At 39.3% G+C, this 12,503-nt stretch overlaps 1 protein-coding gene across 2 annotated transcripts in view; it reads left to right on the top strand.

The window, feature by feature from the left end:
- Positions 1-1,345: 1,345 nt before the first annotated feature.
- The window catches only part of LNX1 (ligand of numb-protein X 1), a 121,225-nt gene continuing 110,067 nt past the window's right edge, over positions 1,346-12,503 (top strand). Inside the window, exon 1 of one of the 2 annotated variants that reach the window (XM_002193037.5) lies at positions 1,346-1,454. The gene's annotated coding sequence lies outside the window, so the exon portion shown is untranslated. The remainder of the gene's footprint in view (positions 1,455-12,503) is intronic. The other variant, XM_030271079.4, reaches the window with a different exon arrangement.

Raw genomic sequence — 12,503 nt, 5'->3', positions numbered from 1 at the left:
TAGTGCTTTCCCTGAGTGCTTGTTATAGTTATTTTTTTGGAAAACAACATGCATTTTTCTGTACAATGTTGGCCGATAACACAACAAGACTATACCAGTGCTCTTCCCTTAGATTAAAAAATCTCAGTCTAAACAAGATTGAGAGAGTAAGGGTTGAGTGAAATGTTTTAGTTCAGAATTTCTTAATGAACCTAGGCAGAATTTTAATATGCTTTGGAAAAAAGGGTTTATCACAGCAAATTATTTCTTTCGGGGGAAGACAGGTTATAATTGTAGAAGCCTCTGTATCACCTTAAAAATATCATAAAATATAACTAAAGATTTATATAATCTTTATAACTAAAGATTACTTTGGTTCAAAATGCTTTGCAAATTTGATAATAAATATTTCATGTTCCTGAATGAAATAATTTCTTTTGGTTTACAGAAAACTTTGAAAAATATCTATAATTTTTTTAGCAGAATTGTAACCACTCAGATATTCAGTCACATGTGTCGCTCCTTGGCCTCATATTTACAGCCTTCTCAAAATTACAGGAAGGTATATAATAGCAAATATTGTTAAAATATTTTTTCACTTTTGTTTCTAATTTTTCCTGAGCAGGGCTTGTCCTGTCTGGTACTTGGTGACTTCTTGTGACACTTCTGCCTTTGTGTGTGCATCAGTAACTTAAATGTTGGACACAGTGCTTAGGACTTTTGTTAAGACCAAAAAGTAATATTATTGAAAAAGTATTAGTCAGATACAGTAGATAATTTTCTTCAAATTTCTACTTTATATTTGTCCTGCTGTTCTTCTAATACCTCATTAGGCACTTTTGCTTGCTCACGGAGACATGCATTTCACAAGCATTCACTTCCTTTGCTATTATGGCAATTCTAGTTTTTGGTGATCATGACAAATTGAAATTGAACAGTTGTAGCAGTTTAGTGAAGATTCAACAAGACAGGAATGTCAAGAGTGCACTAGCTTGTTTTTAGGAGCACTATCAATGCTCCCTTTATCCTGTGGGAACAGTTGTGCCTTTGTTTTGGTGGTGCTGTTTTTTGGAAGATGAGTGAATAAGAGACCATTGATACTTTTCCCCCCCACAAAATCTCGTGTGTGTTCTTCGCCTGGCATGTTGCTCTCTGAAGTGTAAAACTAGTGTGTCACTCTGATTTTTACATATTTGAAGACCTAAAAATGGGGAGGAGCAGTGAGTACCAACTCTGCAGGTACTACTGGATTATTTTATCCTGAGACTCATAAAATGAGGCTATTCCCTGGCAAAACCACGGAGCATCAGTGCTGGGTTCCCAAGCCTCTAACAACTAGACACGTGTTGATGAAGGATGAGGTAATTTCCAGATGAAGGGTGGACAGTGCTGCAAGAGTAACGGGGCAGGACAGCTGTGGTGGGAATGGTCTCCTCACAGGTGGTTCCCACCGTTGGGCTCCGTAGGTGTCTGAGGTAGGTCCCACAGAGGGAAGGAGCAGGGAAGGTGGAGGAAAACAGTGCGTCACTGACAGTTCGCTCTGTGTGTACATATTTTTTTCATTCAGTTCTTCCTTTGGTTGTAACAGGACAGACTTTGCATGACAGATGGATTATTGTTTCTCTTCTATAAGCTGCTAAAAGGTTTCTGAACAGGAACTCACAGTGTTCCTTTGGGAAAGGCACTTTGCAAGATCTGGGCGCTGTCTCGAGGGACTCGAGATCTAAATCATGTAGACCATGGGCAGGAAAAAAGTGGTGGGGCTTAATATGTAACATTCAAAAATACATTTGCTGCTTATACTAGACCCTCTTTAGTCTGGGATTCAGAAAACATAATGATTTCCAGATATAGCCAGTATTAACATATAAAAAATACAATTTTTTGGTGTTAAAATGTTAGTTGAAACTAATGGAAAAATACTGAAAATATAATCTTCCTGTAGAAAAGATCAATCTAAATTTACATATTGACAAGAAGCACAGCATCTTTAGAAACATCCATAATGAACCTTATGCTTTTGTAGATGGTAAAGAATGTAAGCAAATTTAATCAATTCTTTTCTAATATTTTGTAGTTATTACAAAAATTGTGTCTAAATATAAGTATATAATAGTTGTGGAAATAAAATATACAGAATATTTCAGCTTAGATACCAGTCAAGGTCTGGTCTATACCCACAGCAGCGAGTGGCTAGATCTCTGGCCCTGTATTTTAGTGCTAGAGGCCCTAAAATACAGGGCCAGAGAAGGCACACTACATAAGGAATGGTTACTCAAAATCAGGGAATATGTTCTGTGGAAATTTCTTTCAGAATTCTCTATACCATAAAGTAAGACAAAAGCCTGGCTCTGGCTGTTTCAGTTTCACAATAATATTTTTATGGATGTGGTATCAATTTAAAGCTCATCCTGTGGCTTTAATTCATCACATGAAAGCTGACTAATCTTTATGTATATTTGTGGATATTTTAGCAAGCACAAAATAACATTATGCTTAATAACAACTTATTCCTTTATTTGTTTTGTTTAAAGATATCATGAATATTGAAGGGTAAGTTTGATTAACATTAAATTTTTTTGTGGTTCTCATGCATATCCAGTATCTTACAGAATCATGGTAGAAAGTAATGGAAGAATAACCAGGTGTAGACTTGCAGAACTAAACAAACCTAATTTTTTTACCTTAAGACTAAAAGAAAATGTGTTATACCTCTGGCCTGTCATTCAAACGTTTTGGTGATATTCCTAAAAATACAGAAAAAACTTTCAAACCTGGCCCTGTAAGAAAATAAAAGGTTACAATTTTAAAAACCCAAAAAGTGCCACCAGAAAAAGACAACTTTTGAGCAGGCTGGTGTGAGGGGCTGAACAAATGCAGAGCTGGACCCCTAAGGGTTTAGAGCTGGATCATATAAAGGGCTACAGACAACAAGCTACATGTTTCCTCTCAGGAATCATGTGAAGAAAGTTTTCAAACCTTCCACAGTAGGTGAGATCCTGCCTCCATCTAAGTTAGTGGGGCTTTATACTGACTCACCTAGGACCAGGCTTACATTCTCATGATCTGATAAAAGTAATGCTGAAATGAATTAAAAATCATGTTCTCAGAGATGCTCTGGCTCAGTGTTAGACCTTTGAGTGATGCAATACCTTTTCTGTTTTCCTGTGAAGATCCATTACTTGGTAAACCTCACTATTAGTTTTGGGGTATTTTTGTTGTTGTTTCTTTTTCTTTAATGATTCCCGTGTCAACTTCCCCAGATTTGAATGAAATAAGGAGCTCCCTTGGTGACCAAATTCTTGTTAACGGTTTAAATGTGCTCGGGGAAGGGAGGAGGATTTGCACTCAGCAAAGGATCTCAAGCTCTCAAGCTCTTATTTTATTCTTTTTACTTGGAGCTTCATAACAAGGATGATTTATTTGCAAATGAATTACTTTAATAGTAGGTTTAGAGTTACATAGAATATAGACAATCTTGACCCCCATCTCTGCAGCTGTAAAACTAACAGTATGGGTGTGGTTGCCTGGTGGCTGGCCAGGATGATCCAGTTCAAGGGGGTGGATAAAATAACATTTACACTTACAGTAACTATTTAAAAATGTAATTTGAGTTCTGCCAAACCCTTCCAGTTCATTTTGGGAATCCAGCTTATTAAGGTTGCCAACACTCAATTCTTCACACCTTAGTTTCTTCTAAGTTGTCTCCTTCTGCCAGATGCATTTTGCTGCAATACTGTCGCTGCAGAGCATGAGGTTCCTCCACCAGCCTTGCTGTGTACATGGTTCTGGTGGGACACTCCTTGCTGTCAGCCTGCCCAAGCAAGCAGGGACTGAGCCTGGCCCATGAGACTCAGCATGGAGGGAGGACGCAATCCCAGAGGAAGTGTTCCACTTACAGACAGCTCTGTTTGTGTCTGCTGCAGTAAATGCTCCCAAGCCAGTAGGGTCAGGCATTTGTTGGATCTTGAGAAAGCATGTGGTGGAGAAGATGGAGGCTTGGAGGCTGGAACTTGTCTGTCTGAGTTGCAATTTCAGAAGTGTTCCCAGGCAGTGTGGGCAATGGGAATCAGTCACCATGTCTAACAACGACGGAATGAAGTCTTGAACACTTTGCAGACCCACAGCTGCTTAAAAAGGGGCAAGTATTGTCTGAAATAGCCAGACCGCTCCAAATGGACTAAGTGCTCACTCTCTCAGTATTCCTGCTAAGGCAGCATTTGTTTGAGGACACAGGGTGATCCTGCACTGTGGCTGGCAAGGCTGTCACACATAGCTTTGCTGTGTCTAGTCCTTTCAGCTCTAACCTGCCTCACTACAGCGCTGAGCAGTTGTGAAGTGCTGCAGCACTCTGGAAAAAAAGTGGAAGGCAGCAGTTATGGATAGGAATAGCGATCACTTCCAGTGGCATACTGTGAGCTGTGCTTACTCGTGTAAATTGATGCATTACAGGTATTTTTAGATAAAGAGCCCAAGCAGGGTGGTGCTTGGGCTGCTGCTGCAGTTGAAAAGAAAATTGTTTCAGAGAGTTTGCGGTCTCTGCTGTTTGAAGGTCTATGTTCACAGCAAGTCCGTCCAACCCAGCATTTGGGACTACTCACAGAGTTCTTGCAAACACAAACCTGTTGCATGACAGCATCCATAACTAATGCAGAATGGTTCACAGATCTTAAGACCTTAGGGTCCACTGTCTGCCCTGTCTTTAGTATACCATCATATTTCATTCACTTTGGGTAAAATACATGTTTTTCAAATCAGCATCTAGTGTTGAATATGAGAGAGGTGTAGAATCACCTCTTCAGTGACTTGTTCACATGGCAAATTATTGCATGCACTTGTTAAATCAATCTTTCTGCCTTGAATTTGGCAAAGTTTTCCAGGTTAAAAAGATGTGGTTTTTTTTCAGATTAAAAAGCAGTCTTAGTACCTTTTCTTTGTGAAGGTATACACAGGTGCACATGGTCACAAAGTCAGCCTTGTTTTGTGTCTTGATCCTGCAGTGTTAAGATTTGTGATCTTCTTTTGTCCACTATCTTCTCTTATCCAACACAATTAGAATACTTTGCTGATTTCAAACAAGTTTGAAAGAGTGTAGAAGTCTCAAAGAGACTTCTTGCAGGCTTGATGAAAAATTGGCCTGGGCAGAGGAGAGAGATTCAGACAAGGGAGACCTCATCTGCCATACACTATTTGGCAGCACATGGCCAGCCAGTCAGTGGGAAGGTATTTATAGGCCACCTGCAGCACACATTAGGGGAGTCAGAAGAGACACTAAACTGGGAAGAGTTTTCCTCAAGTTTTGTTTACATCAAACCCCTTTACACCAAAAATTGATATGAATTTATGCATCAGGAAATTTGCTGTTCATAGAACATTTTCTCTTTTTTTAAATAAAACTAATTGGTTTTCACTTTTTAAGCTTTTCAGTAAATTACATTTTCTTCTGCTCTCAAGTCCTCTGTGTCTTCTTGTCTTTCCCTTTTACCCTCTACAGATTTTTCAAAACCTAAAGTATGTGTACCAGACTATATGTAGAAAACTGTTACTGATTTTAACAATGTCTTGTTCACAGCCTTACTTTCTCCTTTCTTCAAAACTTTCCAGCTTTTCTTGCTGTAGTTTTGAAAGGTGAATGTTGCTTATGTGTTATGAACCCCAACTAGACCTTGTAGCTGATGATTTCTAATGTGGTGCCTAACAGTTCTGCAGACAGAGGCTGTTTCTGAAAGCATGGCCATTCTTGGCTCTGGACACAGTCTCTAGAATAATGTGAGGAGTTTTCCAGATCACTCTATCCAGCCACTGTGGTATTCTCAGCAGAGCAAGAAGCCCTTAATCAAATTAGTTTTAGCTGATAATTATTTTTTCTTCTACTGAAGTAAAATGCCATAGTGCTTTTGAATAGTGCCCAAAAAAACCCCTGAAATAGAAAAGAAATGAATAAACAACATTGTATCATATATGAGAGATAAAAATTACATCGCTGATGGAGTAAGACATCACTGAGGACAATATAATAATATTTTAGAATAAATCTGCTCATTTTCCATAATACACTGACTTTCAGTTAGTCTGCAACAAAAAAGTGGTGGCTTGCCTGAGGTCCTACATACATGGTGTCAGATGATCATCAGTGTCTTTAGAACCACTGCATATAGACTTTATGAACATATAACTCTGCATTTAATTTTATATTCAATTATTTTTATTACTATTTATTATTTTAAATTTATTTTATTTTTATATTTTCCTTACCAGGAGAATATTCTTAACAAGTTCATTGAAAGCCATTGGATACTCCTTTTTGAATTTCCTTTAAAAGTTTTGAAACTCTGAATTTTCTATAGGAAACTCAATGTTGGTTTTTAAAGGAAAGTCACTATAAAAATCTTCAACACCTTTAAATAAGGTGTGGATATTTCTTTTTCTCTCCACAAGCTTCTATTAAAAATTTCACCAAATTAAAGTAATTCAAACACTGAAATTTCCATTCAGTATCAGCACAGAAATTATAGAATTATGCAGCCAAAAATCTGGAAGACATTAACATAAACTGTACCCCAATCCTCAGCATATTTAAGTCAGATTAATCAGGAGGAAACAAGAGACTATAAAATTGTTTAGACATTCAAATAAGTGAAAATTAATTTTAGGAAAGTTTTCTATCTCCATTCACTAAACAAATTCAATCAACAAGATGTGCTTAAGGTATCAATTGAAGCAAGCATCTAGGAGTATATTGTTTTAATTAGGAGATGGCAGTTTCAAATGCTACTTTTGAAACCAGTCCAATGCTGTCAATGTACACAGACTGTTTCCAAAACACACTTTTAAGTATTAGAGCTTCAGCTCTGGTTTTAAGAACTGCAGTTTGATGAGCTGTTCTGGTCTGGGGCTAGTAAACAAGTCTAGAACTTGCTGGATTTCTCCCAGCAGAAAAATTGTCATCCGCTTACTTTTAATGTTGTCTGGATTTGTCAAGTCTGTCCTGCAATCTTTTTCTCTGGGATAACATGCAATGCAGTCATCTCCTGGGAACATGGGAAGATTTTCAGTTGTAATAATAACATTCAAGTGAGCTTTTAGTGAAAAATATTGCTTTTGTCTCCAAAAGAGGTCAGATTCCCTGAAGCTAAATTTTCACAACAATCTGCAAAGTTTTTGATATGTCACTCCTGTTGAATTTTAATAGGGAGAGAGTGCTTAGGTTTGTAAAGATGTTGGATTTAAATCCAGACCACGGGTCTGGTTTTTGGGGCTTCCCAACATACAACAGATGTACAGGTAAGAGCAAACTAGTTTATGTGTGGATACAGGACAGCATGAATTTGCCAGCATTTGTGTTATGTTCCTCATGGACTTAACTGATCAAAAAAGATATTTTCATCCATGCAGCATTCTTCTGGTTGTTATGATGTGCAGACTTATGAACAAAAAATTATTCTATGCTGGGCTTAAGTGGAAAAAAAATGTGTGCAGTTCAGAGAGAGAGATGCTTTTGGTTTTTGTTTGTTTGTTTGTTTGTTTGTTTTGGTAATTTAAAAACTTCTTTTTGTTGCTCTGCTCTTCATCAGCCCAACACATTCTAGCATGATCAACTTAAATAATACTGACAAAACCCCTGCCCTTCTTAACACTATACCGGGGAAACACTTTACTAGGCAAAACATCTGTTGGTTTGAGAAGCAGTGCATTTCTCAAACCTTGCAGGCATTTTTGTGTCTGAAGAGTCTGAAGAGCTTCTTAGGCACAGACAACACTATGGATAGTGTGTGTAGCATGGCAGGCACCTTGTTGCCTCTTTATCCATGAACATATTTGGACAAAGTCTAAGACACTGAGCTACCAGATTCCTTTTTACAGGAAGGAGGTGCTGATTTCTTCTGCTTTTCTTGTCACCTTTAAAAATGCTTGGAGACTGCACAGTATCTGTGTTCTTACTGCCTTTACTGCAGGAAAGACCAGCTATTAACAGTCAAGACTGGGCTCTTTGAACTCAGGCTTGCTTTATCCTTTGAAGATATTATGATGGTGAGGGTGTCACTCCATCAAAAAGTAGATGGGTTTTGAAATACATGCACAAAAAAGTCTGACCAGAAGGGCCCACTGTCTGAAGTCTGGAGGTGGGTACCTCAGGGAGATGGAGAAGGAGGGAGGGCATTATCCAAGCTGCTAGGAAAGCCGAGAAATGGAGCTGAGTCACAAGTTTCTGACCAGGCTGACTCCAAGTTTCGTAGACATTCTTTCCCATCAGGCAGCAGGGTTCACCCTGTGGGCCATCCAAAGTCTCCCTGGCTGGATGGGGAGCCTCGCTGGCTGGAAGGGAGAAGACATCTCTGATTACTCTGACAGGATCACTACTGTGCAGACTGCTTGCAGCTGTAACAAAGTCCTTTCATCCCACAGAGGGGATGTAAGATCTGGTTCTCTGGTGGGCTGGGTTTCTTTTCTTGGTATGCTGTGTAAAAAGTCAGAAAGACTTCCTTTTTGCACTGCAGTACTGCTAGCCTGGTTGTTACATGACACTTTTTAAGAGCTATTTAAAATCTCAGCTGACTGAAATGTGGGGCAGAAAGCCTGTTTTGTATTTTGTCACACAAAATATTATGTTTGTTCTTCACTAGATTAAAAAAAAAATCTAAACTCTTTGTTTTAATGTGGGTGAGTCTAAAAGGCGAATTCTTTAGGTTTCCAAATTTACAAAGTGTTCTTCCTGAGTGGTTAACTGTTCCCACATTTGTAAAAAGGAGGGAAGAGAAAACTGCAAAAGAAGTTTTTGAAAATTGTCCTGGACATTAATGGTTGTTTTCTGATTTTTTTTTCTGGGTCTAATTCTCATAAAGGTTTCTCAAGTCCCAATATTGTGCTGCTCTCTTCTTAATGTCTACTATTAAAATAAGTTCAATATTGGGAACATTCATATAGAGTTGGTCTGTTTTCCATCATAAAGTATTTTTGTATCATAAAGCTCTGAACCAGGTCTTTACCTCCATCATTAAACATGAAGGGACAGAAACTCAGCTGGCCTACATTGGCTTAGTTCCATGGAATTAACTGCTCTGAACAAGTCAAAGATTTCACCCTTTGCAATAAGATTCCTCCTTATGAGATTTATTTTCTTTTAGTTATATAAATAATCCTTGAAATACAAAAGAAAAGAATTTTATTGATTCAGCTTTGCCTAATCCATGGAAGAAATAATGAGCAAGGCAAATTGCAGAATTGCAGCCCCAGCTGCAGCAGTCTGCAAGTGGCAGGACCATGCTGGAGGCTTTCTGCCTGGGATTTGCCCACATGGCTGGGACAGCTGTGAGCTAACTCAAACACCTGCTTGGAGAATGCACAGGTAATTGAATCTTAGCTAAAGCCAGTGTGTGTAATAAAATATAGCCCTCTCCTCTGTGCAGCCTCCCACAGGCAGGTTCCTGTGGCAAATCCACAGGCACTGGCCCTGCCTGGCTCCTGGCCACCCTGGCAGACCTGCTGCCACCAGCCAGCCGTGATGAGCACTGAGTCAGTGACAACTGCAGCAGCGCTGGTACCCAGACCCTGGTGCAGCAGCAGAATCACTGCTCACATGGTTCCAAAGCCAGGGCAGCCCACCCTAACCACCACTACTAGGAAAGCCTACTGATATATTTATTGATTTATTTATTGATTTATTTATGGGTTTATATCAACCAGCCATGAATTATTAGCTAAAATAACAGAAGGACCTGCCTTTCAGGCTGATGGCAGCCATATTTGTCATTTTTAGAGCTGGAGTTCGATTTTGACTCCGGCTTTGCTCTTCCTTGAACTGATAGACAGCCCTGTTTTAAGATTAGTTGAAGACATCAAAACCTGAGGACAGAAACCACAAACTTCTAAATACCCAGCTTGGCATTTATTTGTACCATCAGTCTCCTTCTTCCTTCAGAAATCTCCTCCTTACTTTCCCATGCAGTTACCCACACAGTAAACAAGTGCTCCTCTTTATAGGACACTTTCTTTGAGGGCCTGATAATTTTACTGGCTTCTGGAGCTTTTTTTTTTTTTTTTTTGTCCTCCTCTATCTTTCTTTAAAAACTGTCCCAGCTGAGTTGCAGTAGCATGGAGAGCCCCAGCAGAGTGCTGTAGAGCTGCACTCTGCTGAGGTTCTCAAGTCCCTGCCATGCAGTTGGAGGGCATGTAGGCATGGTATTCTGAAATGGAGAGGACAGATTATTAATCTTCAAAAAGAAGTGTAGAAAACATGAAAAAACATTATTTGAGATGTCTGGCAAGTGTACTGTGAGGCTCTGTGAAAGAGATGAGGTGGTGGTTGTAGAGTTTGTTACTCTATGAACTAAACCCAGAACGCAGGAAGCTCCCATCAGTCACTTTGTGGTAGAATAGTCAGATTGAGTTTCCACTTCATCCTGTCTTTCTACTAATGAAGAAAAATGTGCACCATTTCAAGTGGTAGTTCAGGACAAAAACACAAGCAAAGTCTACATAAGCAAGTGCTGGAGCAGTGCTGCCTCTCTTTAGCTTAGTGCAATTGTTTTTCTATGCATGGGCTTAACGATTGCCAGCAGCAACAGCACATCCTGCTGAATGGAAAACAATAAAGGACAAAAATCCAGCCTGGAGTCAGAAAAAGAAAACTAGCTCAGGAATAAACAGTACCTGTCAGTCTCCATGACACAGTCATTCTGCTCCTTGCTATAGCATTTTTCTGGTGCTCATTGCAAGTAATTCATACTCAAAAGGAATTCTGCATAGGCTGGTAATTCCAGCCACCAGCCAAGATCTCCTGCTCCCCATATAAATGTGGTAATTCCCAAGACATGGACGTTTTGCTTTTCACAGTTATGCACTGAGTGCAGAACCAGTCTTGTTTAAGGTTGGTGGGAACAGTCATATTAACCAAGAAGTCAGCAAATTACCTGCACTGGCATGGCACAAGCAGCAAAGTATCCTTTGCAGTGCAGCAGCAGCAGGCAGATGAAACCCATGGACCCCAGGGGAAAAACCCTCACTGAGGGCTAGACCAGGGCAGGAGTTCATTCTGGGGAAGGGCATGTCTGAGAGATACCTGTAGGAGGCACTGGCCTGTATCCAATTCCACCTCACCATTACTGTATTTAGCATCTCTCTCTGATGCATGCAGTGGTGCACTCTTCTGTTGTACTTGGAGTGTGAGCTATCTCCTCCACTCATTCTAAATACAGCAGTATTCTGGATTTTCCTCATTGTCTATATGGAAATTGTACTGTCATTTTTTATTTCCTCCTCTGTAAGGAGGAAGGTGGGAAGATTTTTTTTGTTTTAGAAATAAAACATTTGAAAAAGAAAGGCCTGTCTAAAAAAACCCATATATTTTTCCTTCTTGAACTCTAATGTATCTGAAAACAGCTCAAGCTTTCTTTCTCCTTCAGAGCCCAGATCCTGTTCTCCAGCATGGCAAAGCACCTCTGATACTTCACAAAGCCTTCACAAGGATTTGCAATGGTATTTGCTTTCTGCTATCCCACCAAATACAAAAACTTGTAAAATTAAGAAAGCCAAAAGAATGAGGTCTGGACAGTAGTCATGAGAATGCCTGAGAGCATAGGCTCTGGCAGCTGCCTTCTGTACCAGGCAGCACTCAAACAACTTTTCCTAGGTATTGCACTCCTGAAATTAGGAGATGCCATGTAAATCTCTGTAAACCACCACACCATATTGTATATGGCAGTGCTTAGCACTCAAGTGCTGCTTACCTTGTTTCTGAGGTATTTTTAAGTTGGTACATTGTTTTTTACATTTTGTTGCTGTGTTTGTGTTTGAAAACCAACCAGATGTGGAATCTGTTTGCAGTTGACAGAAAGAGTTAAGTGAAAAAACTGTTTTATTTCTTTGATTACCTAGCTCTTTCAGGTGAAGCCATGTTATCTTAAAAGATCTTTAAGTAGATAACCAAATAAGATATTTTAAATTAAGGACTTCATAAAAGGTCTTGAGAGAGGCTCTTTAGTTTTCCTTTCAAATAATCCTGGAGAGTTCACCACTGAAGTCTCCTATTTTGATGGAAATTTCCTGGAGAACAAGGCACAGGTGCAAGCTCGAGCTCAGTCATTTCTCTCACACATGCATGTGCAAACATGCAGTTGCACAGGGAGCTTGTGGACAGAAGCAGACTGTTGTGACAGCAGGTTATGACAACACAGGTTTTGGTGATGGAACTTTTCAGTTCTGATTCCTATGTGAAATCATGCCTGGTTTTGGGAACTAGCTAAATTGCTTTCTTATTTAAGGAACTTCAGCAAACAACTCACAATGCCAACATGAATTAAGAAAATTCACTGTCTTTTTCTGCAGAGCAAATGGATTCAGTGGATTTTTATTTTAGCCTAATCTCTTTTAAAAGTCTGATCAAATAGTTTGGGAATGCTGAGTTCTACATACAAAATGTTGCTTATGACCAATTAGAAATACATAATGCTGTCTCTGTTCTGATTTTGGGTGAACTCTGTATTAAGCAAAGGACAGACTTGTAGGTCTCTGAATGTCCTGGTGCC

The sequence above is a fragment of the Taeniopygia guttata genome, chromosome 4 (assembly GCF_048771995.1).
Source record: "Taeniopygia guttata chromosome 4, bTaeGut7.mat, whole genome shotgun sequence".
Lineage (NCBI taxonomy): Eukaryota > Metazoa > Chordata > Aves > Passeriformes > Estrildidae > Taeniopygia > Taeniopygia guttata.
The sequence above is the reverse complement of the archived record's forward strand: the minus strand, read 5'-3'. Positions and strand labels throughout refer to the sequence as shown.